This window comes from Crotalus tigris, unplaced genomic scaffold, assembly GCF_016545835.1.
Source record: "Crotalus tigris isolate CLP2741 ecotype Arizona unplaced genomic scaffold, ASM1654583v1 scf7180000024506.1728113, whole genome shotgun sequence".
Classification (NCBI taxonomy): domain Eukaryota; kingdom Metazoa; phylum Chordata; class Lepidosauria; order Squamata; family Viperidae; genus Crotalus; species Crotalus tigris.
The window spans coordinates 131,236-149,136 of NW_024100677.1; the positions used below are offsets into that span (position 1 = coordinate 131,236).

General features: G+C 37.1%; 1 long non-coding RNA gene across 1 annotated transcript in view; it reads left to right on the forward strand.

Annotated features, from left to right (window-relative positions):
* The window catches only part of LOC120303744, a 128,391-nt gene that overhangs the window by 69,035 nt on the left and 41,455 nt on the right, over nt 1-17,901 (forward strand). Inside the window, exon 2 of the long non-coding RNA XR_005555525.1 lies at nt 8,172-8,266. This is a non-coding gene — a long non-coding RNA (uncharacterized LOC120303744). The remainder of the gene's footprint in view (nt 1-8,171; nt 8,267-17,901) is intronic.

Here is a 17,901-nt window from a genome sequence, read left to right on the forward strand (position 1 = left end):
ACATTTTAATTAATATGAGTAGCAAGAAAATACTGTTAGTTTTTTAAAAAAGAATTGTAAAAAATTATAAAAATTAGTATCCTACAATCAGTAAAGGGTATTTTTCAACTAATAGTCAATAGGAGGAAAAAGTATCTAGTCCCAAATAGGATGAAATAGATCTTAATTAAAATTTCAAATATTTATTATAATTATATTATGACAACTGTGATAATGTGTTTAAAAACTGAAAGTAGTGGACAGGTGGATTTTGGGTGAAAAATATTTCTGTAACTTCTTTGATTAGTGCTGCACTAATAATTGGTTCAGATGTTGCTAACACTGTAGTTAGACGTAGTTAAAATACATCTATTTTCCTTGCATGTCAACAGCCTTTAATCTTTTGATTCCAGTGCTAGGGCTGGTGCATAGTAGCTGTTCTGAGAACTCTCCCTAGCTCTAGTTTCTTTGGGAAATGATCCTTTAAAATGCTCAGATTTTAGGAACAAATGCTATCTTGGAGTAGTGATTCAGCCAATCATAACACAACTACATTTATGGAGGAAAGGTGGATTTCCAATAACTTCCCTGCCTACAGCAAAAATTTAGAGCACCTGATAGACTTTTAACTTGTATTGAGAAACTTGCTCAAAGAAACACTCTGCTAATTTATTTTTGTCTATTTGCAATATACTGTACATACAGAAATAGTTCTGATCATGAAAATATGATCAGAACTAAAAGCCTACTGGAATCTTACAAGAGGTAACTGAATTATGCTTAGAGCAATCTGAAATCTCATTGGAACATAGCATTTCAGAAAGCCTAGTTCATCACCATTTTATAGATCAACAATGGAAAAGTTTGGAAAGAGAATAATTTTTCTTATAATTAAAGGAACCAAAGTTCACTTTGTTCCTGCTCCTGTCCAGTTTTCTCTATACCAGCCTTTCACACCAGACACAAATATACATTGTACTCCATTTAGTTGACTATCAAAGTGGGAATTTCCAAGCCTTGGAAACAACCACATGTAGAGGCTGACATGGACATGGGACTTGATTCCCCCTTTGAGTCTGTTTCTCTTCGTGGAAAGGAAAATGGGTCTATTAGTCATAAAATCATATGTAAGAGTGCACTGTAAGTATACATCATTCTATAAAGTGTATGTATGTCTTCATTATTTTTATTTATGTAGGATACCATAAAATAGAAATTACAAAAATCACAAATGAATGTAACCATAAAAATATTTTGAGTCCTGGGCTGAGAATCCCTCAAATCCCTCAGTTACTCAAGCTCCGATCATTTCACAGTTGGACTACTACAACATGATCTACATGGGACTACTCCTGAAGAGTCTCTAGAAGCTTCAGCTGACGAAGAACACAGCTACGCGGGCAGTTCTTGGGGCCTCTATGATGGTCCCTATTACACTGTTACTCCATGAGCTGCACTGGTGGCCAGTTTGCTTCCAGTCTAATTCATGGTGATGATTATCACCTTTAAAGGCCTTCATGGCATGGAGCCATGGTATCTGAGGAACTTATCTCAATGGGACTAGTCCACCCCACCTGTGCTAGCAAAGGCCATGCTGTGGACCCCGTAGCCAAAGAAGTTTGGCTAATGGGGTCTAGGAGAAGAGCCTTTTTTGCCCTGGTGCCCGCCCTCTAGAACATCCTGCCCCCCTCCAAAATGTGATCTGTCCCCACCCTTCTGGTCTTCTGAAAGGGCTTGAGGACCTGGTTCTGCCAGCTGGCCCAGGACCCCAATGGAATGAAGGTGGTTAATGGATTAGAACAGACCCCACCTCCTTCCCATGTGCACTTTGCTCTCTACCTCTCATCTTTGAATTTTAAATGTACTGGTTTTATTTATTGTTTTAAGATTTTAAATTGTATTTTAATTATATGACTGTAAGCTACCTAGAGTCACCTGGGCAAGATGAGTGACATAGAAGTTTAATAATAAATAAAACCATTTTTTTATTCTATCAGTACATATAGACAACTGAATAACATGGTGGAATTGCCTAATGCTTTAATCTATTTCTATCACAGCAAATGGAAGCTGTCAGTGGATACAGGGTACTGAGGGTAATGAAGCTAAATAAGTGAAAAGAAGATGATGTTTCCACAAAACAATTGCAGATATTTTTTGGTCTTACCCTCAGTGCATGTGTTTTATGCTGAATGTCTGAGGTTTGATCCTTCTTGGTATTTTTTTAAAGGATCAGTTAAGTCTCATTTTGTATATGACTGAAAAAAAACTTTGAGCTAATAATCTATATAGAATAATTGTTTATTCTATAAAGCAGTTATTGATGTTCCTCCATTTGGGATATGATTGTCATATAATATGGTTTGGAAAAATTAGAGAAGAAGAAGTATTCAGACAAACTAAAGTAGTTGTAAGGGGAATGAAAATTAAGAAAGAACGAAAGAACTGAATTTGCTGAGCAGTGAAAAAAGACAACTGAAGGGAGAGTTGTTAACACTTTTCAGATACCTGAGATGTGTCATAAAGAGGTCAAAACCTGTGTTATCTCAGGAAGTTGTGTTACAGGAAGATAGATTCCAATTGCATGTTAATAACAACTTTCTAATGGAAAGAGCACTTGGCGAGGAGAAAAATTATTTATGGAAGGAGATGGACTTCATTGGTATATTCAGAATTCGGATAGCCATCTGCTGGGAAAGTTTTAGTTTGGATTCTTGCCACAAGTAGGAAATTGGACTTGATGGCCAATTACCTCTTTCAGCTCATAGTTCCTCTCAGATTGATAGTAGTTCCTGCCTCTTGATTACCTAGCCCATTCTTCAATAATTTTGTGTGAGATCCACATACAGATGTATAAGAATTTGGCTGAAGCATATTAGATGGGAACCGGTGGTTCTCAAGCTAGATGGAATATGGGATTAAATTTTTGGAGCATCAAGATATATTACCATGCCTCTTATGAAGTCTAGTCAAAAAATCAACATACAGATATACAAAACACAAAGGGAGGCAGCATACAGATATACAAACACAAAGGCAGGCACTGCCTTTTCACCAGTGTTAAACAATTAAAGATCTTCCTGCAAAACCATCAAGACCCTAAACCCTTGTTTCAATATTGGAATCAGGTTACATAAGAGATGCCTGGTTTCTGACATAAGGATGTATCCCATATGACTCCGAGTCCAAATTTCACAAGCCATGGCCCTCCAATGTTGAGTATTCATCTCTTTATCTGACAAATAGCAAGTTTACTACCTTCCTTACTCAATATGAAGTATATATCTCCCCAACACTCAGGATTTTCCCATGGATTTGTCTGAAGCAGGATTTATAATTAGTCAGATGACAGAAGGAGCTGTAAAACAGGCAATCTCCCATATGAACTTGATGTTCTGCCTTGAGTAGCAAAAGCAAGGCATGAACTCTTTCCAACCTCCTGGCTGTTAACTTTTCACACATTGCTTAATTAGATAACTATTCAGCCAAGTTCTGATACAGCTCACCTGAATGGAAAGTTCTTAGAAAGATAGTCAGTGGGAATGCAAATGCAGGTCCAGAGTCAAAGGGAGAAGGGTTATAACTCAATGGTGGAGCACAAGCTTCCTATAGGATGTCCTAAGTTAAATCCCTGGCAATTGTATGTGGGATGGGAAAAAACAGCCTTAATGTTGAGGAGCCACTACTATTTACATTTTAAGCTAAATGGGTCAGATAGGGATTCACAATATGGTCTATATCTAGCCCAGTTCAGTTGCATTGATTCACCTTTTAGTCTACTCCCGTGGTGGTGAACCTATGGCACTGCAAGCAAAAACAGATGGGATGGAGTAGGTCTGCATCACGCGCCTCCCCCTTCCCCTACTCTGCTTGCTGCTGGAGGGCTGGCCCAGTACTTACAGCGGGTTATGGAGCCCCAGAGTATGCCAGTCGAAGGGCCGGCAGGCTGTGGCTGCTGACGGACACTGTCGGCCCCCATGCGCTCGCTGACCTCTGTGTGCGGGGGCCGATGGTGTTAGGCAGCAGCTGCTCTGGCCCCTGCCTCAACTTGCCTTGCCCCTCACCCCACAGGACAAACTTCCAGCCCACCGCCCCGCCCGCCTGAAACCCCCTGGATCTCTCCCAACCCTCCCCAGACCCCACAAGCATTCCTCCCCATGAGCAACATCAAGGTGGCCACGCCCATCTCGACCACGTCCACCCAGTCTGCCGTGACCACTGCAGCCATGCCCACCCAATGGGCCACACCCACCCAGCACCCAACGATACATAAGTGGGTTTTGGGTTGCAGTTTGAGCACCTAGTCTCTAAAAGGTTCGCCATCACTGGTCTACTCTGTCAAATTCCACCCATGTCTTATCTTTAAAAAGAATTACAAGAAAAAGCTTGCTTTTTTATATTCCTGGGATTTAGAGGTCCTTGTGCATGAATCTCTGCTATTTTCCAGCTCTGAAGCTTCTGTTTAGTGGATGACTGCACCTGCCTCTGTGTCCCAGTGGCAATTGGACTTTAACAGTTGCAATCCTTTAAATGCATTTAAGACACCAAGAGCTCTAGGAATCCATTACCATACAATCTGGCTTTTCTGTAATAATTGTGTGTTGTCTCAGAGCCAGAAATCTCAGGTTTAATTATATCATTTTCCCATTCATTAACATTTTGAGCCTTTGAGCTTGTCAGAAACGAATTCAGATTTTGATTTAATGCAATGACAGACCATACATACTAATTTCAAGGGCCTCACTCTGCAAGCTGTGCTCATTTTTTAAAATATACCCAAGATATTTATGCATATAGGAGTGGGAGGTGAAAGCTTGGTAGGAAATGTCTCTAAAAGATAGGAAACTAGAATGAATTACCTGGAACAATTGTTCTTTTTAATTTGCTTGCAGTCTGTGCATGTGTCATCCAGTACAATTTAACCTACTTATCTACTTGATTAATTTAACTACTTGGTTAATTAATTAATTTATAAGTTATTTACTGTTTAACATACTAATTTATTTGCATAATAAAATACATATTTTTCTTAAGTGTCTATTTTACTTAGGACATAAAAGATCAAAATAGTAGGACCAAAATATTTTTTATCTAAAAAGCATAATTCCCACAATATTAAAGATTAGTGATAGAACATTGAAATCCCAGTATATTTGAGAATATAATCTAAACAAGAGGGTTGGTGTGTTAGAAGTTATTCTATAAAGATACATTGATATATTTTTAATACATTCATTCCTTCTAAAGTTTATTCTCATTCATATTGCTAAAGGGATTCCTATAGCCTATTATACTGGTATTTCTTCTCCTGCGACTATTGTAAATCTGAATTTTCTTTTCATTTTAGCTGCCACAGTTCCTGACAAGTTGCCATAACTCTTATTTCGGTTTATTTATCCATTAGAGTTTTGGGTAAATAGTCAAAGGACAACTTCTTTCCTTCCTTCCTTCCTTCCTTCCTTCCTTCCTTCCTTCCTTCCTTCCTTCCTTCCTTCCTTCCTTCCTTCCTTCCTTCCTTCCTTCCTTCCTTCCCCTGCACCTGCTTTACTTCACTATTCTAAGACAGTATATTAAATTGGAAACAGATGCCAAAGAAAAGACTAGAAAAACAACAATACTATAATTAAACCCTAAAAAAGCAGGTGAACCCTATATTAAATTGCCATTAAAGTTCCATGGAACAAAAACATCTTCATTCTTCACTAGTACATAAAGCTGAGCAAAAACAGAACTAAATTTTCTTACATGGGGAGGGAATACTTTTGTGGGGCAAACTGTATCTCTTGTTCTTACTATCCTAAGTTTCTTGGTTGTGAAAGATACAGTATACTAGGATTGCCAAAGAAATTGTAAACTCTATAAAGAGATTCATAAGTGAAGAGACTCTGTCAGATACCTTAATTACAAACATGCCCAGCTTCATAGATAAAAATTAGCTTGCTGAATCAATCAAAATTTTGAGCTGGTCTTAAAAACCAATGATATGCTTATGCAACTGATGTCAATAATAGTTTATAAGTATAAAACATACAGCCAGAAAGCAATCTGGGCTGAATCCTTTTGTACCACCTGCAATATCCTATTTTCCTCCACATGGAATACATTGCAGAAATCCAAATAAAGAGGTTAAGGTCTGGATCACTGTGACCAGACTCATTTCCTGCTGGAACATAAGATAGTGAGATGTCATTCTAAATATACTGCTGGATGTAACACCAACCCTACATTAATTTGAATGACTTTTAACCAGTAACTTTGATTTCACCGGATTGAATTTCAACTTATTGTATTAAAAGGCTGTAATGAAGGAATTAGAAACTTCCATGAACAATGAGCATCTACCTCCAAATTTAAAGGCAGCAGGACTCTGAATGCTGTTGCTGAGGAATTGCAGAAGGAAATGATGGGGGCCCTCAAGGAGGGTTTATTTTATTTTCATCACTGCTATGATGATACTGAAGGGTATTTATTTTAAATATTTATTTATTTATTTCCTATTTATTTTAATCTACAAAATCTCAGAGGGCGTAAAATTTTTAAGCCCTATAAATAGCAAGGTAGAAAGTAGTGGGGAGTGGTTTGTATTTAGCTGAACAAAAACCCTATCTAATATTAGATACTTTCCTTTGTTGGTAGCAAATTTTCATCTGCCAGTTGACTATTAAGAGCAGATTTTCTTCTTCCTACTTGTAACTAAATATTTTGAAAGATTTTGACTTATTGTCTGATGCAGTAAAAAAAAAAAATTCCTGGGAGAGTTTTCTCTCTGTGTTGCTTACTGCGTAGGAATGTAGAAAGAATATTGCGAAGTCTCTAGATGGAACTTCCAACAATATAAGTCCCTTGATAGCTTGTGCTGAATGTGTGATGATAATCAACAAGAGTTTAAAAGTAATCATCCTAGGAAGTTAATTAGAATCAAATGAAGTACCATTATTATTGCAATAAAACTGGAAATGCTGGGAAATGGGAAATATGTAGTTGTTGCAGCCCACATTATCTGATTGACTGGAGGAGGCTTCCAGGATAAATGTACTGATAGGGTTAAATGCTACTTTTGGAAAAACTTGTTGAGGGTTAGGGATGCTAGCAAAATGACAAACCTTGTGAATTCTGGTATGATTTGTGCTTTCTAAACAAGTGGACAGGTTGGAGTTCAGGTATCGATTCTTTCGCACTTCCCAAATGTTCTTAGCAAAGAGAAATGTGCCAGGACAAATTTAGATATAATTTGTGGATAAAATATATTTAGAAATTCATATTTGGGAAGAACATATGTGAAAAAAAGTATTTTAATGAGCATTTTATGCATATATTTAAAACAGGCATGCCGGCAAGAAAGCATAATACGATTTTTATGGATAACATACATGCAAGAAATAAATAGCTGTGCCATCCCAAATTGTACTGGTTCAGAATGCTGTAGGTCATGCCTCCCCCCCCCCCATTTATTGATTCAAACAGATACTTCATTCTTCAGAAAAGAAATCAGGATTCAAGCCCAATGTTTTCTCAAAAAGATGTTCCAAAAGATGTAATAGAAACATAAATTTCTGGCTTATATTTAATTAGATCTTTGTTTCAATTTCTTAGGTTACCCAATATCTGTATTTTGATGTGTGGTAAGTTTTTGCCAGCCCCACCTGGAGACACTGTATTGAACCTTAGATTTTTGTGTGTGGAAATCATATACTCTGTCACAAAATATTGATCTGTTTCCTACCATTATATATGTTTAGGCTGCATAAAAAAATAAGATATTGGGCACAAATCTCTCTCTGTCCCTCTTTCTCCCTCTCTTTTGTGCCTGTGAATCAGTACTGATGCCTGGTGAGTGCCTGAATTTCTCCCTGCAAGATTTTGGGAAATGGCTTGCCATTTTCTCCTTCTTCCTCGGGCTGAGAGAAAGCAGTTGGCCTCTGATCAAGTACCTGACTTTGTGCCTAAGGTGGGACTAGAATTCACTGACTCCTGGTTTAACCACTACCCTACTCTCCAAAATATCTTAATGTGTAATAATTAAAATAATTATTATCTATAACAATGGTGCCCATTTTCAACTGCTATGCAATTTTTTTGATGCTATGATCCTATTTTTCTGACCACGACCTCTCAGTTGTCTCATGAATACAGCTTTGATTCTTGATTTCTATAGCTGTATCTTGAAATTTGCCCAATGTGTCTTTTTTCAGTCTAGGTCTTAAGGATGGAAGAGTTTTAGACTCATGATGAGAACTTACACAAACTAATGTGAATAAGGGAAAATTCAAGAGCACACCAAACTATGGTGAGTACATCTATAGTTGTTTTTTTTCTATTTTATGCAAATTTCAAATCTTTCATGCTTCTAATGAAACTTTATTCCTACAAAAACACTCAGTTCTATGACCAGATTTAGAAGTTTATGAGCTGTTTCTTATGACAAAACGTAACAGACATTGAGATGAAATATGTTCATTATGTCAATTTAGTAATCTAAGACAGGAAGAGTGATTTCCAATTTTGAGAAATAAATAATTGCAATTTAGATCATTTAGAATAAAATACACTATGGTATTAAGCAAACAGATGTCTACTAACTCTGTAGAATTTTGCTACAGAGGGACTGGAAATCATTCTGGAAATAGAATTTATTGTTTTCTTGAAATTCCTCCTTCTGCCCTAATCTTTAATCTCATATATATGTTAAATTTAGAAACTGCCAATCTCTCTCACAAAACAATTCTCCACAGTGTACAAAGAAAATATAAAACATAAAAATTATATATAAATATTATATTAGTAGTTAAAATTCAAAATTAAAAGGGGGGGCTTCAAGGCTCTAACCAGCCCCACTGGCTTTCAGGGTTTTTTTTTTTGTTTCTTCTTCTTCTTCTTCTTCTTCTTCTTCTTCTTCTTCTTCTTCTTCTTCTTCTTCTTCTTCTTCTTCTTCTTCCTCTTCTTCTTCTTCTTCTTCTTCTCCTCCTTCTTCTCCTCCTCCTCCTCCTCCTCCTCCTCCTCCTCCTCCTCCTCCTCCTCCTCCTCCTCCTCCTTCCTCTTCTTCTTCTTCATACTAGTTTGGTGGCCCATCTGAACTAGAGGGCAGGTAACAGTATTTCTGAATGAGTATTTCTGGTATGTGTTTAGTATGGTTTGCTAACTCAGGATCTGACTATTTCAAACATAAAAAATAATATTCTTTGTCAATGTTGATATGGCTACTTCATGTGTGAGGCCTAAGACAATTACATTCATTTTCAGTATAACTTCTATCTTATGTTTGTGTATCCTGCTTGCACCCTCTTCCTGTCCTGATAATGGTGGAACATAATTTGCAAATATAAACAATAACTACTGTGAGGGTGAAAGGTTCATTCTCCAAGCTTGTGGACTAGTTTCCGAACATTTCATTACCAGGCTAGGTAACATGTTCAGCGGAGTTTAGGAGATGTCAGTGTCACTGTGTTCTTCTATTTATACGGGCTTCCACAGAAGAACATGGACACTGACATCCCCTAAACTTTGCTGAAGATGTTACCTAGCCTGGCAATGAAACATTCGGAAACCAGCCTACAAGCTTCACTTTCCTACACCTGAGCTACAGACATTCGCCACTACTGCAAATAACTACTATGTTTTGTTTTTTAATAACATCACATTCGCAGAACATAGCCAATCACTCACTCATTGTTTTGTTTTTCTAATTGTATCATGGATCACAACTTTTACAACTTTCACAACTTCCTCCATCTGTATGCAAGGGTAGGATTTTTATAGTGGTATTATCACTCCTTTATCCCAATCTTCATGTACAGTACAAGCTTTAAATGCAATTCTATTGCATTCATGCAACAGGTGGAAAGTTTGAGGAACCTCTGTGCTTTCACCTACTTATTAATTTTAAACTGATCTGTCACTAGGACTAAAATAAAATAGTAAAAATTCTTGTTAATTCAATAGTAACATATATTATTGGACAACCTGTGATCCCCTTGGGTAATTGTTTAAGAGATACTGTAATAGAATGTGTGGATGGTCTTGGGGAACAAAGGGAAGAGATGCGGCATAGGAAACAATCTGACAAGAGAGGCAGGAGAAGTTTAAGGGTCAGAGAAGGAAAGAAACTTAGGAAGGGCCCAAACTAATGGATTAAGCAGTTAAAGGTGGTGGCAGGAAGTTTGTACGTTCACACTTGCAAGATTCTGTTAATGTAGCCTTACAATAAAATAGAGTTAGTTCATCTAGTTGTGTTTCCTGTCTCTTTTACCTAGAAGAGCTAACAAATATTTCCTAAGCAGAGAAACAGAGACCATGTGCTGGCAAAAAAGCATTAGGAGTGGGAATGACTTCTGGCTTCCTGCCATCTTCCCCACTGACATTGCTTGTAGAAAGTTGGCAGGAAGCATTAGAAATCACTCCTTCTCCTTGGCTAACTTGCAGCACTGCCTTCCATTTTACTGGAAGGAAGCAAACAAAGAAAGCCATAGATTGTGAAGAAAACAGCACCCCCTTTTCTCAGAGTGTCTCCAAAGGTCCCGTCCCTTGAGGGAGGAAGAGGGCTTACCTGCTGAATACAGGAACCCTCCAGGCAGTTCTAAACCACCAGTAGGCATCCAGATCGCTTCCTCATCCTTCCGTTACCTGCCACTGCCTTTAAGAGATTTCAGATTTCAGCCTTCATTCCAAAGCAGCCAATTGCCTCTCGTCCATTCAGCTTTGCCGCCAGCAGGTTGGGGGAAAGTGCTAAAGGGAAGCAAGAAACAGGATGGAAATATAACCTTCCTATATTCCTTTGTGCCATGCAACCTACATGTTTCTGGGAGGTCTAGATGGAAACTGCAGTTGTGCTGAAGCCGTCACAACTTTACCAAATTTCAGTCCCACAGGATCACTGGTTCTGGATTTAGAACTCATTCTGTAAGCTACTCAATTTGAGGTACATTGATTCAAAAATTGTTGGCCTACAATGCATCATTTTGTCCAACTGAAAGTTGCAAACAGACACAAAGGTTTTAGTAGTATATAGAACTGTCATTCAGTGAGGTTTCCCCGAAATTGCCCCATTTTACTTTTGTTTTCATTTTATTTTTCAGTCATGAGGAAAATACAGGAAATGAAAGAGTAAATTCCCTTGAAATAATTTAGAAACCTTCCACCTCCAGAAATATGCTACAATAAACATATAAATTTGCTGGCACTAAATCACTGAACACAGTATTTTAATGGACAGTAGTTCTCCAGAGTCCCCGATAAAGGTCTCTCTCTAGTCAGATTTTTTTCAAAGAGATCCAGTATGGGTTAAGAGATAGAATGTTGCAATGGGATTGGGAAGTCCAGGTTCAAAACCGTTTTTAGCCCTGAATGCCCTTAATGGAGCAGTCACTATCTTCCCATTAAATTCCCTCACTATATTGTTATAAATATCAATCAAAGAGCCAGTTTGATGTAGTGCTTAGAGTGAGGTACCAGGCTAGAAACCTGGAGACCATGACTCCTACTCCAACCTTAGGCACAAAGCCAACAGGGTATTGTTAGACCAGTTACCCTCTCTCAGACTTAGGAAGAAGCAAGGGCAATCTGCAATCTTGCCAAGATTATGCATGTATAGACATATAGGTATACATGTATGTTATAAGGAGATTTAGGCAGGAATACCAGGAACCAAACCTGAGATATTCAGGATGTGAAAAATATAGTTCACCCTTGCTGTTGGTCTCTTTCCGTTCTTCCATACATGTTTTCTGTTTTGCAGGAAATGGCTCTTGTGTAATTTTTTTTTAAATGATGCCTTCTTTACCCTTGAAGGTGAAGTTTTTTCTTCATGCTCTCCCAAGTTAAATGTTGACGAGGTATAGGAAAATAGGACTTCTGCTGTTGGTTTAACACATGGGGTTTACGTTTTTCAATCAGTGGGTATATTTTCAGGTATTGCTAAGAACACGTCCATCTCCATCTGTGGAGTACATTTGATAACACAGGGAAGAAAATGAAAGCAGTCAGAGACAAAAGGAGACAGAAGATGAATGCTAGTTTTCCCCTGGGGTTCATGGTTGAAGGAATTAACACAGCTTGGCACTCTAACCTAGCTGTGTTTGTTTCCATGGCAACAGCTACGTACATGTTTCATAGTATCTACAGTGACACAGTTGCAGAAATAGTAGCTTGCAGGTTTCTGATACCGCATCAGTGGGCTAGCAGCACATACACTGTCTTAAGTAAGTGTAGAAGAATTTTACCAGCCTAAGCCTCTGGATTCAGGTAATTTAAGATGCTTCTGACATGAGTTAACTTAAAGGAAGAGGGCTGGACCTTACATGCCACTCTGCCCAGGATGCCATGGTCAAAATTGAAAGTTGCAAGAAGCTTTTCAAGCAATCTGCGTTGATTTGGGCAAAACAATCAAATGTGAGTGAATGCAGCTGGTTTAAAATGTGGGCAGTAAATTTTGAATGAAATTTTGAGGAGTAAATCATTGTGGCAAGATGAACTATGTTCCTTCTTTTCTTTTTCTTTTCTTTTCTTTTTTCTTTTTTTCTCTCCTTAATTCACATGCAGACAAATCTTGCAGATTTATCTTAGTACAATAGTATTGAATGTGAATGAGAAGATTTTAGACTTCACAGTTGCTATGTTGGGATTTCTTGAATTGTAAAACTGATTCCAAATGAAAATGATTGAGCTGTCTGTTGACCAGCTGCTTAATATGGGAAGATTTTAGTCTCTTATGGCCCTCTTTAGGGTTGTTGTAAATAGCAGGGCTATGTCAAAACATAACATTTAGTGACCCTGATTTGTCTTTGACATGGTATTGCTACTTTTTAATATATTTTTTTAAAAAAACTATTTCTTTGCTTTTTTTCCCCTTCTCCTTCCCTTCTTTTTATCCACACTGTTATTATGACAAAAATAAGAATATCCTGATATTCTGACAATTATATTTACATATACATGCTCCAAGTAGGTATTGTACTTATCTTCCAATTGTTTCTGGATCATGGGGGAATGCATAGAGCTAAATGAACGTTAGAGTAAGTTTTAGCTCCATAGATTTTTGGTGTATCATTTGCCCTGATTTCTTTCAGCCTGGTTTCATTGTTTTGTGATTTTACTTTTGCTTTTAATTTTGCTAATTAAGAAGATATTATTCCAGAAAGTACAATCTGATATCTGCCTTTGCTTCCCTCTTTACCTATTCCGTGTACATGCTTCTCCACAAAGGGGAATTCCTTGTATTGGTTTACTCAGAGCAGAAACTAGATTGTGCTTTGACTTAGCATGTGAATGTTGCTTACACACATATCCCAATGTTGTGAATCTTCAGCAACATGGACGTACACTGATGGTGTCAATCACTTAATTGTCAGAATACATGCTTACATTGGAAAAATTAGAAAGGTCTATTTCCAAAATAATATGTAATTGCAAGCAATCAAATATGGATGCCAACACTCACCAACTTATGGATATTCATTATGATTTCTTATCCCTGTTAACAATAATAATCAGTGTTAAAAAATAATTTGGATAATCTCTCTTTGATTTGCCTGTTGCATGAAAAAGTGATGCGCTTGACTTTCTAAGACTTTAAAAAATGCTGTAACTTTTCCTCCCTAAAATTCTAATCTGCATCTAACAAGCTACATAATTTACTATCAGCATCAACTCTAGGTAATAATACAATTGCATTAATTTACCAAAGTGAATCTGTGAATCGTCCACATTTGTGGTTAGTACCAGAACCTGGAAAAGTTAGAACCTGTCAAGTTGCATAGATGTTTGAAGAGCCCCACTATCTAGTCTTCAAGCTGGCATGATCCTAATTCTCCCTCCATGCTTTTTCACTGGCATTTGGGTAATAAACTCAATGATCACTTCCTATATTCATGGAGTTATACATTAGCTCATCATCATTGGCTGAGGAGGGACTAAAATAGCCTTCCTTTCATGCTGGCTGGGAATTTGGGGAGTGTTGATTTCTCAGAGCATTTATTTCCACTAAACTGGGAAATATTAGACTAAAAAAGAAAACTACCTTTAAAAATAGTCTTACACTGAAGATGAGGATGAGAATACAACATTGCCATCAACACTGAACATTTGTATGTAAGAAAAAATGTGAGAAGGTAATTTTTTAATTTGAATAGAGAAGAACATGCACACACATGATGGATGAAGATTGCAGAATTAATTTATATGTGTAGATTTTGTGTTTTTACTGGAATGATGAAAGATAATATTTCTGTTCATTTTTCTAAGAACTGAGAGAAAACTGTCCAGATTTATAATACCCTGAATATTTCTCTCTCTGCCAGAATTAAATTCAAAACTACTCATAATTAGATAGCACCCTTATTGAGATCAACATTGTAGTCACTTTCTTAACTCTACCTAATTAATAGCATATCTTATTTTGGTGAATTTTACATGCTGGAGGATTCTGTAACAGTACAGTGAGAACTGTGTTGATATATTAAGGATTTGCTGCATTAGTCAAAAATTCTGTAATGCTCTTTGTTCCTAAGCTGACCTATCTATGAGGACTAACATAGTGCAATATTTCTGCTAACAAGAAGAACAAATATACTAGTACAGGGGTCTGCAACCTTGACATAGCTGGTGAGGAATTCTGGGAGCTGAAGTCCACAAGTCTTAAAGTTGTCAAGGTTGCAGACACCTGTACTAGTAGAACTAACATTTATAATTCCCAGAAAGCATGATAGATTTAAGAGGATAATAAGAACAAAGTCTGGAAGATCATCATGAAGAGCTGTAAAAACCTGAATCATAATAAATTGAATAATGTTTGATGTAGAATAATGGATTTAGAAGCAATATCAGAAATTATCTAGTCCAACTCTCCACTCAGTGTAAGATTTGCTTTAACATTTCATACATGTAGCAAGGTAAAAACTATTGAACATCTCAGTAAGGAGAGACTTACTTCGCTGTAATTTCAGCCCATTAGTTCTGGTCCTGTTCTCTGAGATGGCAGAGAACATTCAAAAAATATGCTGCAGACACTAAGGCCTTGGAAAAAAATATTTAACTGCTGTGTTGTGTCTATACTTGCAAAGATTAGAATCATGCAAGCCATGGCATTCCCTGTGACAGTATATGCAAGTGAAAGTTGGATCCTGAAGAAGCAGATAGATAAGAGCAGGGCTTTTTTTGTCATAGAATACCCAGAACGGAGTTCCAGCACCTGTTTTGGATGGAACCTTGTAGGGTAGGCAAGGCGGGTTGTATGACATGTGTGAGTTCCGCCACCCTTTTTTTTTTTTTTTTTACAAAAAAAAGACTGGATAAGAGTATTGAAGCTTTTGAATGTTAGTGTTGGAGAAGACTCCTGAGAGTACTGTGGACCAACAAAACAAACAAACAAATGGATCATTGAAGAAATCAACCCAAAGTTTTCACTCAAGGCACAAACGACAAGGCTCCAAAGATCTAACTCTCTGGAAAAGGCTCTAATGCTGGGAAAAATGGAATGAAAGAGAAAAGGTAGCAAGGTGGGTAGACTCACAGTGACAATGAGTGCACCATTGGAAAACCTGAAAAAACAGATTAGGGATAGATTGCCATAGGGAAAAAAATCTCTGTGGTTGCTAGGAATTGACAGTGAATTGATGGCATGCAATCAATCAATCAATCAAATAATCAAATATTTAAACAAGTCTCCCATTTTTTTCCTTCTAGAAAATATTATTTGCAATTACACATTTGATAGCTCATTTTGCAGAATTTCTTAATTTTTGTGGGTACTTTTCTCCTTGTACTGAGTTTATCAAGAACTACTTTCCTGAAATCCCATAGATAGCCTGACTCTTCTGTATTTTTCCTCCCCTTGAACTCAAGGATAACATGTTCATTTTCTCCCATGTTTCTAATCACCTTCACTGTTACAACCAATTTCTTCCTTTTTGTAAAAGTAGGCCCTTTTATTACTTTTTCAACATGTTATCAAGAAAAGATAGTGAGTTGTAAGATCTTTGACTTTTGCAAAGATTGTTATTCCAATACTGAAAGTTTGATCATTTGACTCAGAAGGGCAGAATATTTATTGCCTGTCTAAGTGATCTATATTATATTCCCACAACAATATCATTTTTGTTTTTAAACAAAATACTTTCAATAGAATTTTTATGCTCCAGTTCATTATCGTACTTTCCAGCGTATAAGACGACTTTTGAAAGCATTGAAATCGGCGCCAAAGTCGGGGGTCGTCTTATACACTGAGTCATCTTATACGCCAGAAATAACGGTAGTTTCCGGCATATAAGATGACTTTCTAGGCATGCAACTTGGCGCCGAAGTCGGGGGTCGTCTTACACGCTGGGTCGCCTTATATGCCGGAATATACGGTAATTTCTGTGCATGCATGTACCTTATTTATATACAGTGCAACTTAGAACTAACTTTTAACATATTCTGTTTCTGTGCTTTGGAGTGCAAGATGAATGCTACACTCAGCATTGTTAAGAAAAGTTTCCAATAAATAAAATATTTTTTACGTTCAAGCACCTTTTCTCTCTTAAGACATAGTGGAGGATGTGTTCAACTGAATAACAGAATAACTGAATTGGAAGGGACCTTGGGGATTTCTAGTCTCAAGTAGGAAAACTATACTGTTTCAGACAAATGGTTGTCCAATCTCTTCTTTAAAACTTCCAGCGTTAGAGCATTCACAACTTCTGGAAGCAAGTTGTTCCACTGATTAATTGTTCTAACTGACAGAAATTTTCTCCTTAGTTCTAGATTGCTTCTCTCCTTGATTAGTTTCCACCCATTGCTTCTTGTCCTGCCTTCAGGTGCTTTGGAGAATAGCTTGACTTCCTCTTCTTTGTGGCAACCCTTGAGATATTGGAACACTGCTATCATGTCACCCCTCGTCCTTCTCTTCATTAGACTAGACAAACCCAATTCTAGCAACTTGTATGTTTTAGCCTCCAGTCCCCTAATCATCTTTGTTGCTCTTCTCTGCAACTTTTTCTAGAGTCTCAACATGCCAATACTGGGTGCAGTATTCCAAATGTATTCTAGTAATCCAGTATGCAGTATTCCAACTACTTCATTGAATCAGCTATTGCTAATTGTCTTATTTACTTACTTTCATACTCATTGCTTATTATAAGCACTGCTTATAACTTTCTCTTCTTTATATGAAACATTCCCTGTGAGAAATGTGACGTTCTTATCTAGTTCTCCAGTGATGATGCATCAATTTGGGGGTTCTAAGATTGTCAATATATCCCACATCTGATTTTGGACTGCATTTGAAAGATCCTTTAAAAGCTTTTTATTAAAAAAGAAGCACTCCTCTTTTAAAAGACTGAGTTACTGCCTAACCATTGCAGATGGAAAGCTTAAAATATATTTTCTCATGTAGAGGTGTTACACTGCAGAAATGGGAAACAACTTCTAGTAGTCTTAGCAAATTTTACCAGTAAATGAACAGTAACAAATTCACTATCCTGGCTTAATAGTTAATTGATTTCAGCCCCACCAGCTACAAATCAGGAATCACTTCCAAAGGAAAGCTAAAACTACTTTTATTGAGAGAGAGACTATAATGATGGAAATTTGTAAATTGGATTATGTTGAACCTCTTCCCCTTCTTATACCCTGTGAATTAAGGAGGTGTCTACCTAAGCCATTTCTGCATGTGTTTTGCCTTCTGGACTTAAACTATATTTTTCTTCTTGTTATTTTGGTAATAGATATGGCCTATGTTTACCAAGGTTATCTTCTTCACTTTCTGAATTGTTCTCTCACTCACCCTTTAAATTCTGCTAAATCAGTTTTGAACTTTTGACCTTCTAGGAACACTATCCACATGATCTGTAAAAAAAATTGAACATCTGCCACATCATTGCTGCATTATTCTGTTTCAGAATCATATCTATAGAAGAATATCAAGTAAATAAAATTTACTTCTGGAATAGA